A 24,808-nucleotide genomic window follows, 5' to 3' on the forward strand; every position below is an offset into this window, starting at 1 on the left:
GAGAACAATGATGCAAAAAACAGCCCAAAATTGGGTCGCCCATCAGGAGGGTAGAGCAGTGGCTCTCAGCTCTGGCTGCAGGGTGGAGCTGGTGGCTTTCAACAAATGCTGATGCCTGGATACCTGGTCCCTACCACTGGAGTTTCTGCTTCAGTTAGTTTGCCTGGGCTCCCAAAAGTGTATTTTTTTTAAAAGCCTCTCAGATGATTCTATGGTGCAGCCAGGGCTGACAAACACTATGCTAGAGAGACAGAGGTGAAGGTCAGGATAATGCAAACCAGGAAAGGAGGGGAGAAGTTAGGGAGTAGAATAGACCTGAAGGGAACTAATCTTGAAGACAGGACCGGGACTAGGGTGAGGCAAGGAATGTATCTAGGGAGGCAAAATTTATGGAGGAGAGTGTCTCCTTATATTTTGTATCTTAGGCACCTCCCTTGCCTCACCTTAGAGCCAGTCCTGCCTGGAAACATGCTAGAGGCTTAGAGCAATATCTTAAGTTTTCCTTTCATGCTTGCATAGGTGAGTTATGTTTTTTTTTTTTTTTGAAGCAGATATACAAAAGGATAAAAGTCTGAATTCTTACTTTCATAGTACTCCCATCCATCCACCCACCTATCTTCTCATCTATCTATCCATCCGTCCATCCATCCATCTCCCATTCACTCACTTATTCATTAAGTAAAGATATATTGAAGGTCTATTATGCACAAATGCCTAGCTAGACCTCCACTCTCTTGTCATTCACTCTAATTGTCCCAATCTGTTAGCTGCCTCTTTGGGCATATGTTGGGAGTTCTACCTCTGATTTTAACTTATGAAGAAGAAGACCAGGGGAAGTAGGGTCTGGAGCTGGACAGGCTAGATGAATGTCAATGTGAGTGAAGGTAATAATGTGTAGGCATTTCCCATCAGGGGTCTGGTAATATGGAGAAAAAACCCAGATTTTAACACTTAGTAGCTGTGAAATCTTGACCAATGTGTTTAACCTCTTCACCTCAAAGTGCAGTTTCAGAAGTTAGAAAATGGGAACATTAGGTTGTGATGATGATTAAGCAAATGACCATGTGAGGCCTGGCTCATGGTAAGTGTTCATAACAAAGGGCAGAGAGGTTGGGAATGCAATCTGTAGGACTTTTGAATTACTTTCAAGCTTTTGTTTTCACTTTGTCCTCAACTGGAGGAGAACATTAGAATTCAACTGGAATTCTAACATATTATGTAATTTCCCTACCTATGTGGATCCCTTCACAACTAGAGAAAGTTAGAACTTGAAATGGGAAGGAATGTAAGTGGCATCTCTCATTTTACAAATGAAGATAGAATCCCCAGAGTGGGGAAATGCCTTGCCCAAGGCTGTACAGCAAGTAACTGACCCATAGGGTTAGAAGAACTCAGGATACTGAGTCAAAGCTTTCATTGCTGCACCCCAAAACCCCTCTCATTTCTGCTGAATAGAAAATGAAATATTTGAACAGTTATGGCTCTGAAACTCAAAGTGATACAACAGGAACCAGGGGTGACATTTCACATTTCTTGAGCACCTGAAATGTACTAGGCACATATATGCATGCTGTCTCATTCAAGCTTTATAAAAGTCCATGAACTAGGTATTATGATTATTTTCGTTGTTTTATAGATGTGGGAAACTGAGGCTCAAAAAGATTAAGTGACTTTCCCAGGGACCCATAGCTGGGAAGTGGTGGTGTTGGGATTGGATCCAGGTCTTTGTGACTACTAAGCTCACACTTTCTGTGCTTTACCTCATTGTTTCACTGGCAGAAACTTCCCCAAATAATTTACAGATATTTGTGGGTTTAGGGCTGGCCCTGGATCACATATCGAGGGTAAGATGGAGGACTGGTAGCATTTCTCATCATGGGGACACAATTAGACCATCTTTCTAGCAATCTTTCACACACACTGAAAACATATCAGTGGCAACTTCAATGAGGGGGCCATTATTGGGAAATTCACCTACTCTCCCCCACTGCCTGCTCCAGTCCACAATTAGTGGTTTCTTCCTTCTGTTAATTTGTGGCTCTCATCCCCATAGCTGGGAGTGGGGACGAAGGCACTGTAAATCCTGGAGCTTAGTATGAACAAATGTATTCTTTCTTCCCTCCCCCACCTGTTGAACTCTGACTCATCTTTCAAAGCTCAGCACAAATGTCGTTGAGCACAGGAACTTATAACATTCTGAGTCATCACTCTGTGCTATGGGCTTGGGCTACAAGGACTATTAAGGCAGCACAGGTCCTGCCTAGACTGCTCACTGTCTGGGGGGTGGATGAGAAAATACACAATTACAATGTAGAGTGGAAAAGATGATGACAGATACAAACACAGGGATGTTTAGAGGATGCACCCACTTCCAGAGAGGGCTGGGTCAGGGACTGCATTTGTTACCAAATTTCTCTGGGATATACCTTCTCCTCTCATATTTCTCACCTCACACTTTGCATGGTCCCTGTCAAAGCACTAATCTTGGCTGTTTGTGAGGGTCTATTTACTTGTCCATCTTAGGATGTGAGCTCCTTCTGTACAGGCCCTGTGTCACTCAGCTGTGTATTCCCTGTGGCTAAAACGGGGGCTGGTACATAGTAGGTGCTCAATAAATGTTAGTGGAGTGTAAGTGTAGGTGGAAATAGGAGACAGACTAAAGATAAGAGATAACAAGGTTGGACGGAGGGCAAAGAAACTAGAGGAAAGACAACCAGAGGAAAGTGAGGTGAGGGATATGGGGCTACAAGAACACATTGGACTTACTTTCTGTTTTGACTGGAGATGGCCCTGGGGTCTGGGATAGGCCAAAGCCAGGGGAAGGCCTTTGGGCCCCTGAGGTAAAAAGGAAATGATCCTCCCATTGCCCTGTTGGTATCTGGTTGGTGAGTGAGAAAGCTCGAGGCACAGCTCAAGGTCTTGCTAGAGGAGCCCGTTAGGGCATTTCTCTGGCTCTATAACTTTTTCACTGTACTCTTCATATTGATTGAGATCCCAGTTTTATTGTGAATAATTTACTAATTCATTGTACCTTATTTTTAGATCTCTTTTTAATCGGATTTTTTTTTTTTTTTGGTCACAGTGATTTATATTTGCTAAATAATGACCTTCTCAATGAAGATCACAGTGAAAAAAGAAATCTTAGGCTAGGAAGTTTTCCACAATGGTGGGGGACAGTATAGGCTGTAGAGAAGGCACAGGGAGACACCTCTGTCTGCTCTCTCTCCTTGGGCACCTGATATTACTTTATGTTTTTGTTTTTCCATGGCTTGACCACCTTCTAACATATCATGTAATTTACTTATATATCATGCCTCTTATTCATTATTTCTCTCCCCCTCCCACAGTAAAATGTAAAATCCATGAGATTAGGAATAGTTGTCTATCTTATTCACTGATACATCTCCAACATCTGGAACAGAGCCTGGAATATAGCAGGTTCTCAATGAATATTTGTTGAGTGTATAATTGAATAAATTAGAAGTAGTCCAGGTTAATGCAATCCAAGATTTGGAAGCCACTCTGAGTGAAAAGAGGAAGCTTAGCTTACAAAGTTTCAGGCTCATGACTTCTGGAAGCCTGTGGAAACCAAGATGGCATTGGCCTTATTGGTGGTGGTGGTAGTCATAGTGATGATGGTGGTGGTGATGATGATGGTGGTGGTGATGTTTATTATAGTGGTGATGATGGTAGTGGTGGTCATGGTGGTGGCAGTGATAATGATGATAATGGTGGTGATGATGACAATGGTGATGATCATAATAAAGAGGGCATAAACTCCTTCACATCCATGGAACTTCAGAGTTTATGGAACACTTTTGTATCCTTTTAACTCTGATGCTCACAACATCCTTGAGAGGTAGCAGAGGCCAACACGATTGCCACCATTTTCAGAGATTTCAGTAATGAAGTGACTTGTCCAGGACTGCACAGCCATCAGAGGCAGAACAAAGACTGCAACTCAAGTCTTACTGTCATCCATATTAAGTCACCATTTACTGATCTCCTCCTATGTGCCAGAATTTAGGGCTCTACATTTCTCCCCTGGGGATTTGGGAGTCAAAGACTTGAACACTTCACTGCAGATGCCTCACTTGCCGGTGATGCAGGTTCAAAGAGTGATGGTGCCATTTTATGGTGGCCACCTTCCACTGTTTACCCAGGGAAGCAGTGATTGCAAGGCTTGAGGGAGAAAGTAGAAAACAGATACACAGAGATGGGCAGAGATGAGAGATCAGGTGGGTCCAGGGAAGATAAGGTGGGGTCATGGGCACCATGGTTCCTGATGACTTTCTGGGTCCAAGGTCATGTCCTTCATGAGCCCCTTCTCTATCTACTGGTGTTGGGATCTGTATAACAAAACCCACTCTGTCTAATCTGGCACTACTAGGAATCTGTCCTTTTCAAGCATCTCTGGCAGACTGTTTGCACAGTCTTCAGGAAATCACGCATCTGAGACCCCCACACTTGAGGTCAAGCAGAGACACACTGGAGTGTGAGGAGGGAGGCAATAAGGTGAAAGGCTTGACCTTGCGCTCCTGAGTGATTACAACCCCAATCCCACTCCACCCCTTTTGTCTACACTCTCTTCTGACCCAGAAAACCCACTCTCCAACCTTAGGTGGAGTTAGATTTTAAAAATCCCATCTAGATCATGGTCTGACCTGTTTCTCCAGTTCATGCTGGCCATCATGTGCAGGGACAGTGCTGGAGCCCCAAGGTGACTGAGAAGCAGCTTCTATCTTCAGTGTGATTACATTTTTGCTACATCCCATGATATGTGTCCCTTCCCCAGCTTTCAGGAATTTCTATTGGAGAGACAGGCATGGGTAGAAAGCCCATGATTGGGCTTTCTTGAGGGGTGTGTGTGTGTGTGTGTGTTTGTGTGTGTATGTGTTTGTGTGTGTGTGTGTGTGTGTGTGCGTGTGTGTGTGTGAACATGATAGTAGTAGGCAGTGCCAAAAAGTGACCTCTGTTCAGTGTGGCCATCACTCTGCCCCATCCTACACTTGATAACTTGTGTCTTTGGGAAATAGAAAAATGAGCCTTTTTCAGATAAGCCTGGGACCCTATCTACCTCACTAGTTTACCTCCCCAAAATTTTGTGTGAGCATGGGACAAAATATGCAGACCTGAGCTACTTTAGAGATCTGTCTACTTGTGTCTGGGTCAGAAGTCCATTCTGGACCATACATTATTAATTTCTCTGTTGATCATAAGGAGCCTGGTCTGGGTTGAAGCTGAACCTTCCCATCAACTTCTCTCTCTTTTCTCCTTGAGCTGCAAAGCCATCTTGACAAGGGATTGCTAGATTAGGATATCTGGAAAGTTCCTGAGAAGCATCTTCCAGAGGGAAGGTGGGAGCTAACAGTTGTCAATGTGTGCCAATCATTATGTTCCTTGCTCTATCTATATGGTCTGATTGAAGTTTCATTGCAGGGAAATAACACTGCCCCAGCGGTTTGTCAGGACCTAAAGTTTCAAGTATGTGGACAATCTTGGGACCAATTTTGGTCTTGGGAAGACCAAGCAAGGGGAAGTAAGCTTAGAGGAACATAGGAGGTCTTGAGGGGAGGGATATAAGGTAGAAGCACAGAAGGTGAATATTGGCTGGAGCAGATGAGGTTGTGAGCATTGTGGATCTCTCCAACCCTACTTCCTCCAAAGGTGGGCCTGATAATGGGGAGATTTGTTATCCAGAAGTCTCTCTTTGGGGAGAAACTGGAACCTTTATACTGAGATCTGAGAAACATCTACCATCTACCATGCAAACAGCATATGATTAGAAATATAGAAAGAACTTTGACTCATGTCCATTTGATTCCATTCTACATATCCATTCTATGCAAAACATTGTCCTGGGACTGAGAATTCAGATTTTGCTCAGATTTTGTCTCTCACATGTGCTCACTCTTAATGCTTTCTGGTTCTACCTGGCCTGTCCACAGCCTCTCCCTATTACAGGTCAGTATCTCTGCTTTCAACCCACCTGTGTCAGTCTCAATAGTTGAATTATGATGAAGGAACAAACACTTCTGTTATCTTAGTGGCCTAAAACAATACAGGTTTATTTCTCAGTCATATTGTATACTTTAAGTAAGTCACTGGAGGGTTCTCACCGTCCTAGTCACTCAGGAGTCCAGACTGACAGAGAGTAAATTAGGTGAATGACATCACAATCTCAACACTCTAGCAGAGGAGGAAACAAGGGGAATTAGTGCTTTTAAGTGCTTTCACTTATGATATGCTCACACATATCACTTCTGCTCTCAGTTGAATGGCCAAAGGAAGTCACATAGTCATGCCTAATTTCATGGGGCCAGGGATGTATAATCTTCCCTTGTGTTTGGAAGAAGAGGAGAATCACAACTATTAGTGAGAACTACAAATATGTCCCTTACCTCCTGTAATTCACCTCCCTATTCCTTTCCCTCCTTCTGTTCACCCTGGTCTTCTATAGGAACTTTATTCCTTGACCCCTTGGCTATTCTAACATTCTCTCTTTCCATTCCTCCCTTTGTGTCCATTCCTTTATCCCTAACTCGGCCATCTGCTATCTCCCCCTTCCGTCCTTCTGTTCCCCACCTGCCCCCCTGATGGTCATATCTTCATCACTTGGCTGCTTTGAATAGACGTGACTAAACACAACCTCCAGCTGTAACTTCACACGTTTCCCTTGCCCCTAATTGAGCTTAATGATTTATGTCTTGTAATGGACACAAATGGGCAAGAATTCCTGGATCTCATTAATAATTTTAAGCATGCCAGAAGTAGGATTTTTAATCTTAAGCAAAAATTAAATGACCATAAAATTTTTGTTCGCTTCCCAGGAGACAATCCCATTTCAACTTGACAGCTTAATTAAAAGCTGGGTAAATTGGACACAACACTTTTAATAAACAGGACTTGGCAGGCCTGGGAAAGAGATAGAGGGGAGGTGAGAGTGGGAGAAAATAAAGCTCACAATGTAACAAAAGGAAATTAAGTTATGGGAGGTCTCTTTCCTTAGAGTGACCTTTCTGGGAGCTTCAGATATCTTCAAATGATGCCTGACCCAAAAGATTCTGAGAGAATTGATTCTCTTACCTGACTCTAATTTCCTCCAGAGCCCTCTATTTCACAGAGCAAGAAAGCTGTTGTCCAGGAATGTTTTTGGGGATCTTTGCAATCCTCCCTCTTGGGGTCCATGTGTGACTCCTTCTGGACCAACCTTCTTATAAGCCCCAAGTTCACTGGGAAAGCTGATGGAAGGCTGGGGTTAGGGGGGTTAATTCTGGGCAACCACACTGCATGGTGGGCTTCATGCATAGACCTATTTTTAGCCTCAATTCTTTCTTCCATTTTATGGTCTTGCCTTACCCTTAGATACTTTTTGACCATGACTTTCTAAGGCCAAGTGTTTTCACTTCTACTAAGATTTAGATCTTCCCCTGGTTCTGCCACTTCTACCTGCTGTAGGTTAACAGGCTCAGAAAGTCCAGCATGGGCCCTGACTGTAGAGCCCATTGTCAATGACTACGCAGGGCTTATCCAGCGTTCATGAGCAGACTGAGGTACAGCCTATGAGAAAGTTATCTGGTTACTATTCTTAGTATTAACAGAATACAGTTGTCTCAACATATTAATAGACGCACTATATAGAAGGTGAAGATTTGGAAGAGAAAGAAGGCAGGCACACTGTTTCCCACTCTCTAGGACTCTTTGTTCCAATCAGAAGGGACCACATTTCCATTTCCATTTAAGAAGGTCACACTCTCACATTTCTCCCTCCATCAGTTGTCTGGTTGGGTTGATCTTATCTTTGCATTCAACAGGAATCTACTTATGTGTGGCTGCCACATGCTGCTTTAGTTAAACTAAGGCTGCCTATCTCTCTTGCACAGAAAAAAAAGCCCACAGTATTTTAAACAAGGAAAGAAACTAAAATATGTTTAAAGGTATTTTATCCTTCTGTGAAAAGCCTCATCTGGTGGAACTGGCTACAAGCACCTGAGTAGGTGAAAATGATCTCTCAGGCAGGTGTGGGATTTGCTGACCTTTGAAAAGAAAGAGTTAGTGTTGAGGGAGAAAACAACCATCATCATTTGCTGTCCCCTTTTCACTTCCATTAAAGGCTCTTGTAAACCTAGAGCTTGAGCGAACCTTGGCAATCAACAGGGTGAAGAAGCCAAGCCTCAAAGAGAGGAAGCGACTTGTGTGAACGCCAAAATGGGACGGTGGCTGGGCAGTCAGAAAGACGGCTTTCTCTGGATAACCAGAACTTACGGAGAGTTGCTTATTATTTTTGGCTATTGGTATTTCTAGCTTCGTGCAAAGCTACAATTTTGCCAAGTCTCCCTGCTAAGTGAAAACAAGTTTCATTCTTTTACACTGACTTCCATAAAAAGCAAAGAGATGCTCTTGCTTAGAAGACCTCAAGAGCCTGAGGGTGTCACGTTTGGGTGGGGAAGGGTTTAAATGATAAAAGGAAAAGATGAGGGTGCTTAGTGTTTGCCTATAACCGGAGATGGGAAATAGGAGTGACTGTAAATGGGCATGAGGTTTCTTTCTGGGGAGATAGAAATGTTCTCGAACTTGATTGCGGTGGTAGTTGCAAATTTACGAAATTACTAAACTCTGTAAATTTACTAACATTTGTTCAATTGTACATTTAAAATGAATACATTTTGTGGCATGTCAATTATACCTTAATAAAGATATTTTTTAAAAAGTAGAAAGAAAGGAAGAAAGGAAGAAAGGAAGAAAGAAAGAAAGAAGAAAGAAAGGTGACCCAGAGTGAGGGCTCAGACAACACTTTCAGGATGAGAGCAGAGGTCAACCGTACATCCTGGGTCTCCACATTGGTTTGTGTTTAGGCTCTTGATGGCTGTCTACCCTCAGGACCCATGGGCAACGTCTGAAGCAGATGGCTCAAGTTTCAATTAATCACACTCCAGACCCTTGTCTCAGAGCTCAGTCTTGATCTGACAGCTCTTCCGCTTCTGTAAAATGCATATTGAATTGGGTGACATTTAAGAAAGACAACATATGTATTGTGCTAGCCATACAATCCTCTGGGCTATGGATGTCCTGTTAGATTCCCAGAAAGCAGGATGCTTGTACTTCAGTAGCCTAGATACCCATGAAATGCTTTTTTCAGTTGTTACAACACTATTCTTTCTATTTTATCCAAGTTCAATGAATAAAATGACCACATGAAGACTATACAGGTACTGCTGGCCATTGTATAAACTACTCAACGTTCTTCCCATGAGACCTAATTTAGCAAGTACCCCATAGAATTTAGTACCTGACAAAAAGGTGAATGACTTATTTGATAAGCAGTGGGAGCACTGAGCCCATTGTGGCTGCTTCTCCTTTTCTTTTCTTTTTTTTTTTTTTTCAACGTTTATTTATTTTTGGGACAGAGAGAGACAGAGCATGAACGGGGGAGGGGCAGAGAGAGAGGGAGACACAGAATCGGAAACAGGCTCCAGGCTCTGAGCCATCAGCCCAGAGCCTGACGCGGGGCTCGAACTCACGGACCGTGAGATCGTGACCTGGCTGAAGTCGGACGCTTAACCGACTGCACCACCCAGGCGCCCCTGCTTCTCCTTTTCTTTTTCCTTCTCCTTCTCCTTCTCCTTCTTCCTCTATTCCTCCACTTTCTTCTCCTTCTTGTCTAGACTGCCAGGACACTCCATGCCAGTTAGGGCAGAGTGAAATATATAGTGTCATCTCTGATTTAACTTTTTCTCTGCTCTCTGGTCCACTTTTGGTCCTTCTCTCACATTTATTCAATCATCAAGTGTCTCTCCAAGCACACAGCATGGACCATTCTAGGCACTGGGGTTGAAACGATGGATAAAATACAGAAGGAGCCATGGGAATAAGTGCAAATAGAATTCCGTAAGAGGGGCCTGCTCCATATACTATGGCAGTAGAGAAAGGAGGAAACAGTAGGAATAGAGAACTAGGGGACAACTTTCCAGGATGGTGTATTAATTATATTTCCTTGTTTTCTGTATTCTTGATGCTCTGGCATTTGTGACTTCACTGAGTGGGGAGTGACTCTCTCTCCCAGGGCCAGCCAATTCTTAGGGCTCCACCTTTCAGATGTAAACTAACCAATCCAGAACCCAAACTCTGAACCCCTTCCTCTCTCTGGCTATTATATTCCAGGAGGCAATCAGTCTTCTGCCCTAAATCATCCTAGAGCCAGGTCTAGACAATCAGAGACCACCCCTGGAGTCCAGACCTACCAGCATTACACAAACTAGTCGGTCCTCAGCTACTCCTACTGTTCTGACTTGCCTTTCCCATAGAAAATGCAATAAAGGGGGGCACCTGGGTGGCTCAGTCAGTTGAGCGGCTGACTTCGGCTCAGGTCACGATCTCGCACTCCATGAGTTCGAGCCCCGCGTCGGGCTCTGTGATGACAGCTCGGAACCTAGAACCTGCTTCCGATTCTGTGTCTCCCTCTCTCTCTGCCCCTCCCCCGTTCATGCTCTGTCTCTCTCTGTCTCAAAAATAAATAAACGTTAAAAAAAAAAGAAAATGCAATAAAGGCACTAGGCCATGCTTTCTCTTCACCCCCTCTGTCTCCTGACCAGACTGGTGTTCCCTTCTCTCAGGAAATATAATAAAAAATTGTCTTTCGGTGGCATTAGCCTCTCCACATCATTACTCCGTCACCTCCATAAATTAAAATCTTGTGGGTACAATTGATACAGGTAGGTAAAGCTTGATGGGCGACTGTGAATCTTCCAGGTGGAAGGGCATTCCAGAAGTAAAACTAGCTTGTGCCTTGGCCCACTCGGTGTGTGGTGAGACTCGGTGAGACAGGACCTTTAGGGTGCCATGTCTGGTGCGTACTTTCAGTTCTTTAAAGCCAGTCTGTTAACATTCCTTTTGCAATGGCGATGAGGCATAAATTATAAATAATCATGTCTGGGCCAAGTCTTACCTATATAAGATTGAATTTTCCGCAAGGTCTGGTTCTGACTATTGTTTCTTTTGTTCTATCAAACATAGACCATAACACAATGTAGACTTTGAATCTTGACTTTATCTCTTATTAGCCGTGTGTCCTTTTTCAAGTTCTTAAACTTTCTGCGCTTTAGTTTCCTCATCCCTAGGTGGAAATAATACCAGTAGCCCCCTTGGAGAGTGGCTATGAAGATTACAAGGATAAATATTTGTGTAGCACTTAGAACACTGACTAACACAGAGTAAGGACTATGCAAGCATTTGCTAAATTATTTTCTGAATCCTGCTATGGGGAAGACTTTGGAATCTGTAAAGATGTGGAAGGTATGTTCCTACCCCTAAAGAGTTTACAAGTGTAATGGAAGCTTAGAGCATTCTGGGAGGTCAAAGGGCTGCTCGTGAAACTGTATTTGCATGAGATGATGAGCAGACATGTTTAAGGTGATAGCAGACTAATATTTTGGCCTTTAATCACTCTCAGATAGAAAAAGGACAAAAGAAAGTGACAGACCTGGGTTCAAAATCTGGACAAACTGACTTCCCGGCTCTGCTGTTTCCTAGCCATGTAATCTAGTTAGTTAATTTCTCTGAGTTTTAGTTTCCTCACTCATACAATGTGTACAAAACTTGAGAAGATGGGAGAGAAATAAATAATAATAATAATGATAGCTGACATTCACTGAGCACTTGATGTGTGTTGGGCACTGGACTGTGAGTCTCGTGAGGAAACTACCTTAGAGAAAGTTTAGTAACTCAGTGTCCTAAGTCACTCAGCAAAAAGTGGCTGAGCTGGGATTTGAACCCAGTGACTGTTCTAATAACTGTTATTTTATGCTAAATCTCTCAGAGCTGTGCTGAAGCCAATAGGTCCTCAAATAATGGCAATAGTTGTTATTATTAATATCCTTGATCTATTGGGATAATAGCCATGGATCATTGAAGACTCCTTCCAAGCATTTTATTTTTTTCTCATCCCCAGCCTAGTGATATGCCATGATGTGTTGTTCTTGGCATGTATATACCAAATTATCCTAAAATTCTCAACTTTATATATTTTTTTCAAGTGATAAGGAAATAAGGAAAAGTCCTCTTGGGTCCTAGGCACATTAATTAAGAAATTAATTCAATAAAGTTAGTAATGAAACAGTCTGATTACAGACACAATTAGAACTGCAGGTCTTTGCAGATGAAGAACATTAGGTTGGATAAATGATTTACTCCTAATGGATTTAATGCAATAACACCAGATCTGAAAAGTCCAAGGAATTCTGGGAGCCAAGTTGGGACTGACTTGGCCTGATAGCAACCACACAGTCCACAGCCGGGTCAATTTACGTATTGGATCAAATGCCAGGCTAAGGCAAGGAGGCAGTTAGTTGGCAACTCAGCTGTCAGAAGGTCCTTAATGTCATCAGATGTCAGCATGATGATGTCACTTTCAAATCCTTCCTGTTCATGACTCTGACTCCCATCCTTTGTAAGAACGGTGACACGTGCAATGGCAGCCCCAATAAATCGCTTCTGACGAGCTTCCTTTTTTTGTTCAGATACTGGACAGAGTTGAATACTCAGAGGGCACCTGCTGGGCCTATGCACATAAATTGATTTGAGTGAATTATGTTAAAAAAGAAAACAGCTTAATTCAATAACTAACTTTTGTTTCGTTTGTAGCTTTCATTTTCTGTTTTGACTGATTTTCATTCCCCGACAAATGTCATGGCAATGTGATAGAGTGGAGGGAACACGAGGCAACAGGCAGCTCTGGGTCCATCTCTGGGTTGTGGCTGTAGGTGATGGGTGGCGGGAGGGCAGGATATTCTGGTGTAGTGTAAAGAAAAGAAGCCAGATCAAGGTTTGAATATGGCTCTGGTACTTGCTATATGATTCTCAGTTTGCTCATCTTAAAATGTGTGTTAGACATCAACTTCCCAGTTCAAGTCATACGTGAAAAAATGGTAGAGTAGAAAACTCTATTTAAGTAATTATTCGTGTGAATTAAATGCCTGACAACACAGGCTTAACAATAACCAGCTGCTTTTCGTCTCCTCTCTCCATCAGAATTGCAATGCTTTTGTGGGCAAACGTGATGAGGGGCCACAGCATCCAGAAGCCATGGAGTTCTGGACCAGGCAACTCGAAATAACAGATACATAATTTTGTGCTTGATTGGATATCCTCTCCAAGTAGACCCTGGTCTAAATAAATAAGAAGCACTAACAGTTTGGAACCATAAGTGAGAGGAGGAAAATATTAATTGAGAACACTGTATCTGTTAGCTTATTTTCTTCCCTGGGTTGAGAAAAAATTAATAAGCCAGGTTAGCTCAGTAACACATTCTTCTGCAGGTCAGGGTTTGAGAACTACTGGTTTCGAGGGACACCCTCACCCGGGACTCAAGATCCCTGAGTGAGCACCAGCCCCTCCCTGTGCCTTACCTTCAGTTTCCTAGCCCATGCCCATCAGATCAGGCTGTGTTCACAGTGCCTGTCTTCATCACGGGGCTTAATGTCTGCTCATTCTTCCATTTACTTATTCCCTTTTCTTAGACCCTGGGATTTGTCAAGGCCCTTCCCTGAATGGGTTGCTTTCTGATGTCCTTCCCTGGCTCTGTGCCTATAATACTGTATCATCTTTGAGGAGCAGGGGAAGGGCATCCAGCATAGCACATTTCCCTTCCCAGCTCTTCTTGGGCTGACGGTGCTTTCCAAAACTCTGCAAGGGCAAAAGTTTCCTTTGTATCCAGGCAGTGATGTCTAGGATCGAAGTGGATATGAGCAGATACTAACAGGCACTTGTGTCTGGCACAAAGATGTTCATAAGATATTGTTGAACCGATGTGTGAGTGAATAAATGAAAGAACAAAAGAGCAAATAAATGAACGGAGGATAAGTCAATGAATGCGTAAGAAATGGAAGCAGGGATAGCAATTTGAATAGGTGAAACAATATGTGAGCAAATGATTGAATGAAATAATGAATAAATGATGCATGGATGACCACAGTTCAGTCAATGCTGCAGTGAACCGAGGCTGATTTTCTGGCATGGCCAACCTGGCCTGGGCTAGTGCACATGGTTCTCTTGCAATTCTCCTCAGAATCTTCATTAGGATAGCAATTTTCCACCCTATTGTTTCAAGTTTGGATTGTAAGATTGTTACCATTTGTAACTCTAAGCTGCATTAGGCACGGGCTCCTCTTGCTTGGTGCTCTTGATTTGTTCAGCTCAAACCTTGGTTGGGCCACTTTTCAGCTCTCCTTGCTGAAAACTGCTATCTCGGGGGCTGAAAACAAAGGGGCAGGGGCTGGAGGGTTCAATGTGCAGCTGCCTAGCCCACATGTCTGACAGTGGGGGCCCCACAGCCTCTGTGGTTCTTGGAATGCCGTTGATAACCTGGCTGTTATGAGTGATGTTCCTTATCTGCCTTCCCACAGTTTGTGGTACTGCAGAGAGAAAGGGAGAGAGGAAAATTCACTGAACAGAGCAAAGTATCTCTCCCAGCTCCTATGGGCCAGGCACCTTGCTAGGCATTTCCCTACCACGACAGTCCTTGAGCTCAACGTTGATCTTCCTTTACAGAACTGCAGGCCCAGAGAGGTCAGACCATTTTCCCCAAGGTCAGACAGGGAGGCAGAGGCAGAGGCAGAATTAAAATCTTGGTCTTGGAGAGGTCAGAGCCATGAAATGTCTGTTAGAGGGGGCGACAGTTCTGTTTTTCCTGTGGTCTCTGGGCTGGATATGGGCCATATCTTTGGGGATGGGTTAGGTTAGTACAGGCTTAGGGCAAGGTTGCCTGGATCATCTTTGCTGCTTCTGGGAGTGAGAGGACAGAGAAGTTGGTGCCCTGCGATAGGTCCATAGAGAGATGAAAGGGACCATGAATTTGGATGAGAAGAATGGGCTCTCTGTGGCCAGTAGCAGGTCAAAGACTGGGGCTCTGAGAGGGACCAGGGTGTGAAAGGGTGCTGAGAATCAGCTAAGGGCCGGTGGAGGTGAGGCCAGTGTCCTGCCTTCAGTATCAGGCAAGGTGCTATGGGCAGGCTGCTATTTATTCTTTCTCATTCCTGGTGAAATGCTTCTGTTCCTATGCCTGAAAGGCTCTTGGCTTCTGCGAGACAAGGGTCGATGGGCAGATTCTCCAGAAATGGGGACACAGGAAGCAGGTGATTGGGGAGCACTCTGCTGTGTCCTTGGGGGTGCATTTCCAAGGTTCCCAAGGTCAAGCAAAGTGGGGCACAGCCCAAAAAGCAGTCAGGGTTAAGGTCCTAAATATTCTCACCCAAGACTGAATGTCTCAGCAGGAAGAGGAATTACCAAATTCATTCATTAAGTGCCCATTGACACTTCTATTATAAAGAGTAATCATTTGTTTTTATTGAGATCTCTTCCCTTGATTAAAACCATTAGCACCAATGAGTAACCACAGATCAATCAACAAGCTTTTGTAAATGCCCCCAATTTGGTCCTCATTGCAGCATAAATACATCGATTATACCTCTTAAGCATCTCTCCCAGCTGCCCACTTATCTCCCCCTCCACAGCTGCCACTCCAGTCCAAGTTCCCTGCTCACCCGCCATTTCTCACCTAACCCAGTCCCGTCCCTGCTTGGTTCTCCAACCCCCTGCCTGAGACTCCGCGTGCTTGTGGAACTAATACATTGGAGGCAGGAAGATGCAAGGATGGGAGCTTGTTGGGAGCTGTGCCTGAGGGGAGGAGGGAACTGGAGAGGTTTAAGCCACCAGTGGCAGCCAGGAGACTGGAGGCAGCAGCTGTGGGAGAATCTGGTGGGTAGAGCAGAGAGGACGTGGGGGACACAGTTTGGATGGGGAGGAGGGAGAAGGGGATGTTTCTAGGCTGGCCTGCTAGCAGTGCCCATGGGGAGGGGAGGAGGTGTGGAGGATGTCCACTATGGTGGTTCCTACCTGCTCCCACCTCAGAGGTGGCAGTGTAGGCTCCCTGCACTGGGAGGTCCCTCCCTGGGGAGGGAGAATCTGCCATGGGGAGCTCTTCCCTTCCTCTGTTAGCTCTGGGCCTCACGTCTCCCCCTCTGAGGCCATGGTGAATCTGAAGGCAGGGACTTCCCAGGACTTGTCAAGGTCCATTTACACTGAGGATGCCAAACACGTTTCTCTTTTACGTTTTAATTTGGTTCCATGACTATCACAATAGTCCCCACTGTCTTGAATGTCCCAGATATGTCCTGAGATCAAACAGATTTCAAAGTCTTCCTTTCTGTCCTCTGGTCCCTCTCCACTACCCCCCCGCTTTCCCCCTTACACCACCTTCAGGGGACTTGGGGTCCAGTAGCATCCCAACCTTCCCCTTACCTGCACTGATTTACTCTCTGACTTTGGGCAAGTCATTTACCCTCTCTGGCACTCAGGGAAAACAGAGCGGGCTTGGATTAGGAAGTAAGACAGACTTTCGGGACTTTCATTTGAGTGCCCTTGATTTCGTCTGGGAGAGGGAGACAGAGACAGAGACAGATGGTAGAGAAGTCCTTCAGTTCAAGGGGGCCCAAGTCCCCCTCACTGCCCACCGACCTCATGCCTGCAGGAGCCAGTGTGGTAGAAACTATAGCAGCTACATATGACATCCTGGAGGGAAATACAGAGACAGGGATTGAGAAAAAAGAGACCGAAAGAGGGAGAGGCAGAGAGAGATACTTAGGTAAGGAATAATAGAGCAGAGAGAGGGACGTGGGTGAAAGAGAAAGGAGTCTGATCACATTTTGTCCCCAAGACACTAACGCTGCCCCTCATTTTGGGACTTCTGAAAGCCCAGGATAGAAGAGAAGCCTGTTCTCCTTCCCAGGATATTTGAAGGAACTTGTGTGGGTCCTGTGGGGTGAGGTGCATTCCATAAGGAAAATCATTTCCATAGTGACGTGAGTCCACCTCTACTTAGTGCGTATAGTGGGGAGCAACACCGTTTGTCCCTGGATACGACGCCTTCTGCTTTGCACTTGCTGCTAGCACCTGAGAGTCCGCGGAACACAGCCCCCTGCTCTGACTCACGCATGCGTTTTGAGATGTCATTGCTCTGGAGGTAACTCAACAAACCCATTTTCTGAGGCCAAAATCAAGGCAGGGCTTGGAAGTCTTAACAGACGCACAATTCATTAATTTCTTCATTGTCCTCCCCTCACTGCACAAATGGACCAAGCTTGGACCATTCGTCATACCAGTCGGCATTCTCACTTACTCTGTTTTCCATTTGCACTCCGGGGTCCTTGCCAGTGAATAACTAGATCTTGGCATCACCAATCTCTGTCTTCTCCCAGGGGCCTTCATCTTTGCTGTGTGATTATTCTATTTTAATTTTGAGGGTCTCGTGACTCCTGGAGGACAGCCTCCCACAGGGGTGATGGGGGCTGGGAAGCTAGCCAGCCTTCGGTGCCTGGGACGAGCTGCTCATTACTGCAGGTGCCCGTCTGTGCGCCCCCCCGGGTGCCCTGCCCACACAGGCAGCTGAAGACGGCGCGGCTGTGCAGTTGCAGGAAGATGGCGATGGCTTTTTAATAGCTGGGGGCCCCCCTCATTCATCTGCACATGCTGAGTTTATTTTGCCATTTGTCAAATTCCGACTCTAGGGGACCTGGGTTTGGAGTGGTTTCGGGCTTCAAGATTGATGACCCAAGTGAATGACAGGTCCCCCTTCTCTTCTAAATAGATGGTGTGGCCAATAGGAAGCCCCATCGCCCGCTCATCTCTGAAAGGCCCATTTCTCCACCGCTGCTGAGGCCAGAGATAAAATATTTATTTGGGAGCTAACCAATATGCCACAGCTGCCTCCCTGCCTGTGCTAGACAACGAACGAGCTCCGAAACGAGGAGGCAGCTTAATGGCTCAACCCGGGTCCTCGCTTTGCCAAAGGGAGGAACGAATGGAAAACAAGAAGAAGATTCCAGTCCTCTGGAGACTGGGTATTCATTGGATGGAGATAGCTCTCTATGGAGGTATGCATTTCCTGTGGCTGCCTCAGATAGTCCTACAACACACTTGGGCTAGAGTAGGGAGCCAAAGGAACAGGGTGTTTGAGGGAAATAAAGCACCATTTTCTTAGGCAGGAGGGACACTTCATGGAATCTTGAATTCCCAGGAGTTGTGAAATCCTAAACCCAGTCCAAACCTCTAATCCTTGAATCCCCGCTAGAACATTTCTCCTTATATTGGAATGCTTAACGGCTATGGCGAAATCACGACTTCTCAAAGCAGATGATGCCCTGTTTGGAATAATCTGTCTGTTGAAAGCATTTTTTTTTTTTAAATGCTGAATTGACATCTGTCTCTCTCTGCAAGTTCTACCCACTGGATCAAGATTAGTTTAGGAAGCACACAGACCACATCCACTCCCTCTCCTTAATGGCTCTGGTAAAAAGAAAACCACGGGTCAAGGTGGAGTCACTTGCCCCCAGGACAGCAAACCAAGACTTAATTGCAGTTGTAACTACTCTAAGGAGGGGAGTTTTCAGCCAGCCAATCTGAATTTTCTCATCAGTATGAATGAGGTAATCAGACACGGGCTTTCTCCATTTCCCCCCACCCAAAGGAAGATGAGGTAATCAGCAAGGTAAGACCCCCACTGCCTTTCCCAGTAAGGGAAGGTGACCTTGCCCTAAACAACCTTTTCTTTTCTTTTGTTAATAGCTCCTTGCCCATCCCCCTTCTTATAAAAACCTTCCATTTTGCGAAGCTCTGAAGAGCTCCTTTGCTTCCTAGGTAGGATGCTATCTGATTCATGAATCACTTAACAAAGTCAATTAGATCTTCAGATTTACTGGTTGAATTTTTTTAACAGCCTTCAGCAGAAAGAAAGTAACCACATTCTCTTTGAGACTTCTTTCCTCCAGGCTGTCTCCTCAGAGGGCTCTTTCATGCTGGGCGCTGGGGATACACAGAGAAATAAGTCTAGTGAGACTGAGGACAGGTACCTCAAAGGACACACTTTCAAATCCCTTTACCATGCTGGCAGTTGAGGAGGGAGCCTGCGCATGGCTGGTTATTCCAACATTTCCACCCCTCTGCTCATTTCCTTCCTAACTCACCCCCAAGAAGAGAGGGTTGGCAGTTCAGGATTCAGGATGCTCATTGGGCCCTGTTTGACTTGTGGGTAAGGCCACTGTGGGTGAAGAGTTCATACCATAAATGCAAGTGTCATCTCCCCTTTGCAGCCTGGTCCCCAGCAAGTAAGGAGGCCAGGCAGGGCTGGACTACTCAGGATAGACTCAACCATGCTTTCTCTGTTCTGCCTCTTCTGTGCTTACAACCAGGTCAGGCCTACTTTGTTGACTCCACCTTCTTAGAATCAGAAGTTACTGGCATGTCTGTGTGTGCGTGCATGTGTGTGTGTGCGTGTGCGTGTGCATGTGTGTGTGCATGTGTGTGTGTGTGTGTGTGTTGTGGGGACCATTTGACTAACAAGAGAAATCCTATGTCAAGGGATTCCCTCCTATGTCAAGGGAATTAGAGACTTGCTCAGCTTCCTTGCTTATCTTGTTATTCTTGTTTTGCAGTAACTCCCTAGTTGAGGGACTCTCAGGAGGGTACAACTCAGGAATTCCCAAGCCTCTGGCTTCACACCATATGGATAGTACCAAACTTCAGGTTAATCTTTCGTTTCCTTATACAGAAAGGTCTGTGACATCCAGACCTAAACTGAATACCTACCTTAGAAAATAAAAATGTAAAAAAGATGGCCATGAGACACTTATGCCTTGCCTGCCAGAGGAGGATGGGGTAGCACTGCTGTATCTGTCGGTCTCTCTCCTCCTTGCCCTGGAGGGGAAGGGCAAAGATGGGTGATAAATGTGTACTGGGTCTCCTCCCTCTCTTGGCTCTTGGTCTATGGGTAAAGATGAAAAGCAGCTCAGAGAGATTGAACTGGGTGTGCTCAAAAGAAATAATGTCAAGAAGTACGCCCACTGAGGCTGGGGTTTTGTTCATCTGAGGGATGAATGATTTGTCCAACCTCATGCTATGACACCACAAAAGGTGGTTGGCTCGGTCTCCTTCGGGTGCTTGGTGGAACGATCGTTAAAATAATGACAGCAGTTTCTAATGCCAGAAAAGGTGGAAGTGAGCAATGAGTAAGAATGAAAAAGCAGATAAAGACCACTAGAGAAATAATGGCATCCAAGTCTCTACATTCTTTATTGGAAGAAAATGTAGCAACATCTATCAAAATTAAAGACATGTCTACTCTTTGATCCATAAATTCCATTTTTAGTTTTTTTTCCTACAGATATACTGGTACAGGTAGGTAAAGATACATGAACATGGACATTAATTCTTGGCAATATGCAAGAAAAGAAGGAACTTACATATCCATCAATGGGGGACTAGTTACACAACATGATCTGTCTTTATGAAAGACTATCACAGAGCCTTGAAAAAGAATGAAGCTGATCTAATTGTGGTGATATGAAACTATCTTTGGGACATATTAAGAAAGAAACCTTACAGAACAGTGTGCTTCCATTTGTGCAAACTACAAAGGTCTATTCACAGACATATATGCTTGTGTATGTTTAAACTATTTCTGGAAAGGTATATATAAGAATGGTAATACTGAGGGGCACCTGGGTGGCTCAGTCAGTTAAGCATCTGACTTTGGCTCAGATCACGATCTCATGGTTTGTGAGTTTGAGCCCTGGGTCGGGCTCTGTGCTGACAGCTCACAGCCTGGAGGCTGCTTCAGATTCTGTGTCTCCCTCTCTCTCTCTTCCCCTCCCCCACTCATGCTCTGTCTCTCTCTCACTCTCTCAGAAACAAACACTAAAAAAAAAAAGAATTGTAAAAAAAAAAGAATGGTAATACTGCTTTACTTTGGGTTGGGAATGGTGGTGAGGGAATAAGGAATGGAGAAGGAAGGAGGCTTGGTTTTCTTTGTATACAATTTTGCATTCATTTAAATTCATTATCATAAGCTTGTACTCTATTCTCAACAAAAAGAGTGTATAATAAAAAGGAAGCATATGCCTTCTGCACATCTGCCAAATGCTGAGCCTCTCATTGCCCCAGATATTTATTGAACACACATTGTTTGCAGCACACTGCGCTAGCCCAATTCAGGGAGGAAGTGGAAGCGATGCTTTCGGAGAACGTACTGTCCAGGTGGGAAGCAAAATGTGTTGACATACTTATCGTACAAGTCAGAGGGAAAATTTAATCTTCTCCAGGGAGCTGGAGAAGATTTTGTAGAGCTGGTGTGTAAGGTATTGGTAGTAAAATTCTGAGACCTGAAGATGGACGAACGGGACACGGCCGAGAGAGCAGCAGGAGCAAAAGATACAGAACAGGAAATGGACGACCATGTTGTGCCTGCTCGTCTGCTTGCTCTACCATCAGAAATCCTTTCTTTGGGGTTATGGTATCATTTGTTTTCAGGAGTCTTTGTGAGAATGCAGACACTTGCTTTTGATTGAGGTATAAGAGAATAGATTTCGTGGGAATACCAATAAACCAGCTCCTACCCCTCCCCACAAAAATGACTGGATTTGTAGCATTCGCCAATTTCCATGGTGTAACTCTTCCCACCATGGCTGCCTTCAAGCTACCCATACAATATGGAAGTTAGGAAGAGACACACATAATCCATTCTTTTTAAGTTTGACAGAGCTCGTGCCAACAAGTCACTGGAGACGTTAGGATCCCACAGTATCAGGGGCACCTGGGTGGCTCAGCCTGTTAAGCGTCTGACTTCGGCTCAGGTCGTGATCTCATGGTCCGTGGGTTTGAGCTCCGTGTGGGGCTCTGTACTGACAGCTCAGAGTCCGGGGCCTGCTTTGGATTCTCTCTCTCTCTGCCCCTCCCCCACCCATACTCGATCTCTCTCTGTCTCTCAAAAAGGGTATCAGAACTAAAAGGGACATCGAAGAAATTATTTTCTTATTTATTTATTTACCCATGTATACATTTTTTAAAGTTTATTTTGAGAGAGAAAGAGAGAGCATGTGTACATGTGTGCACAAGTGGGGGAGGGGCAGAGAGAGAGGGAGAGCCGGAATCCCAAGCAGCCTCTAGAGTCCCACTCGGGGGTTGATCCCACAAATGGAGAGATTATGAGTTGAGCCAAAATCAAGAGTTGGAGGCGTAACTGACTGAACAATCTGAGCCCCTGAGGAATTTTTTTTCAGCTTATTTATTTATTTTGAGAGAGGGGGGTGGAGGGGCAGAGAGAGAGAGGGAGAGAGAGAGAATCCCAAGCAGACTCCATCTTGTCAGTGTCCCACATGGGGCTCAAACCCACAAATGGTGCGATTATGACCTGAGCCAAAATCAAGAGTCGGACCCTTAACTGACTGAGCCCCCCGGGCACTTCCCGCCTTTTTAAATAAGTTTATAGGCACTGCTGGAGAAAAATTTTAAATGAACCTTAGCCACACATGGGAAAATGAAGGTGTTTGCACAATGTCAGGGGAGGTAGCAGAGTTGGGACATTATCTTCTACCTTTTAGTTTAGTGAAATTTCTACTTCTCCTTGGGAATCACTAATATAATAGATGGAGCGTGGAACTGTGCTGTTTTGAGGGAACAAGAGTGCATAACGAAAGGCAGAGAAATTTCTCCTAGAGATCAGAGGTGGGTAGGGTTCTGGCATGTGTTTTGGTCAACAGGAGGGGTCTGTGTGCTGGGGGTTATATGCAAGGACTATTGCTGGGAGGAAGGGTCAGAGTCGGAAGAGATTTTGGGGGAAGGCTTGGAAGACAAAATCCCCAACAGAACTGTTTTGTTCAGGACTGACTTTTCTTCCTGGGACAGGAACGTAATATGCTGACCTGGTGTACGGAAAAGAAAAAGTGGGCAAGTCCCATCCATGGCCTTAGGATCTGTGTGCATGTGGGCAAGTTATTTCCCCTCTGCAGGGGTCAGAGTCTTCCTCCTTTAAGGGGGGCCAGGAGGTGGGGGTTAGGAGATGGTTTCCCAGGACCCTTCCAGTGTGCCCGTCTCTGAGCCTGTGAATCAGTCACTCAGCGAAGAAGTCCCAACAACCATAATGTAAGAAGTGGGGGGGAAGAGCTGGTAGAGCCTGCTGGGTTTAGTTATTTACACCCATTCTGGACAGACAGAGAGAAATCAGAAGCAATGGGAGGCAAAAGTGAGGTTTGTTTTTGAGTTTACGGCAGGTCCAGGGAGAAGATATATTAGGGAAAAACAAGACGGAGGTTCCTCTTGATCACGTCATACTTTAAAACGACAGGACAGCCCGCCCTGAAAGCTCTTCAGTGGGGACTCATTACTTTCAAGGTGAGGTCCAAATTCCTTTGCATGGGTATAGGGAGATCCATTTTATTCCCTTGCTTGTCTTTTCAGTCTCCTCTCCTGAGTTCCCCAGTCTACCCCCCTGAATTGCCCAGGTGGTGCTCCGGGAGCACCTACTGCTAGCTAACATCCTACGGTTTGGTCCTCAGCCTTTGCACAGAACCCCTCCTGGAATGTTCTCCCCATCACATTTGCTGGGAAGACATCTACTCCTTCTTTGAAATCTTGTTCCAGCATTCCAGTGTCTTCCTTAATTCTTTTTTACGTGGCAGCCCTGCCTCCAGAGAGAGACCATCACTCCCTTCCCTGTCTGGCATCCATTCTGTGTGAATGCCATTTTAATGCATTGCATTCAAGTTTCTGTGTTTATCTCTCCTACTTCACTGTGAGCTCAGGAGGGCAGGTAACTCCTGTCTTGGCTCCTGAGGTTGAAACAATGACAACTGTTGGAGCTGGTGACTGACTCCCAAATGCTGATAAAACCAAAAAGAGAGAAGGGGAATAAGGCTCGTCCTGTAACCCGCCCTAGAGCGCCACCAATGGAGACAGAGTCCAGTGGGCCAACCAGATGCAAAGACTTCTGCTGAAAGCCAGATGGGAGTGCTAATCTACCCAGTCCCTCCAATTGTTTTTAACTGAGCCCCTAAGGGGAAATTAAGTGAAGCTCCCAGAGGGGTGGGCAGGAGGGTTGTAAAGATACTGTAGAGCAAGGTTAATGAAAGCCTTGTTCAAGGCAGCTCCATGTTGGGCTCCAATAACGTCATTCTCTCTGGAGGGGAAGATACTTCTTCAGCTCCCATGAAAACCCATGCCACTGCTAAGAGCCAGAGTGGATGTTGTGGCGTGTCACCAGATCCTCTTTCACCACTGAGGGATTCACTCCACCCACCTTCCTTTGCCTTCCGTGGATGCTGCTCTCCAGAGCATGCCCCATTAAACTTCTTGCATGCCAACCTCCAACCTGGAGTGTGTTTCCTGAGGAACTTATCCTAGTGGGTAGTATCAGCCTGCTGCTGGGGGCTGTTGAGATTAGCAGAGTGGTCAGAGTTGGTAGGTCTGGGTGATGATCTCTTGGGACAGAGGCAGGAACTGATATTACAAACAGAATGGTGACTCCATCAGAGCGACCAGGGGAGCCACAGTAAGGACTGGGGTCAACAGATGTCATAAGAGTGGTGCTTAGCCCTTGTCCCTAAGCAGTGACCCACCATGGTAGTCTGGGACTTCAGCAGAACCAAGAATGTGGCAGTGGGAGTGGGTCACACTTCTGATATCACACTGGCAGGAGCTCTCAGGGTGCTTCTGTCTCACAGGGTGCTCTCAACCATGGCTACACCTTCGACTCCCTTCAAAAATACTGATTCCAGGTCTTGAATTTGAGAGATTCTCAAGGCTTCGTTAACCAACAGTAAGGCATAAGCCCTTGCCTGTTGTAAAGAGTCGGTTTCTAATGTGTGGCTCTGGTTGAGAACTACCAATATGGTAAAAAGATGATACACTCTTATATCAGACAGAGCAGGGTTTGAATCCTGGTCTTACTGGTGGTGGGGGAACTTTAGCATGTAGCTAATTTTCTGAG

General features: G+C 45.2%; 1 protein-coding gene across 1 annotated transcript in view; it reads right to left on the minus strand.

The window, feature by feature from the left end:
• Positions 1–24,808, minus strand: part of ASIC2 (acid sensing ion channel subunit 2) — a 1,009,280-nt gene that overhangs the window by 366,813 nt on the left and 617,659 nt on the right. The window lies entirely within an intron of this gene.

Source organism: Prionailurus bengalensis, chromosome E1, assembly GCF_016509475.1.
Source record: "Prionailurus bengalensis isolate Pbe53 chromosome E1, Fcat_Pben_1.1_paternal_pri, whole genome shotgun sequence".
NCBI lineage: Eukaryota > Metazoa > Chordata > Mammalia > Carnivora > Felidae > Prionailurus > Prionailurus bengalensis.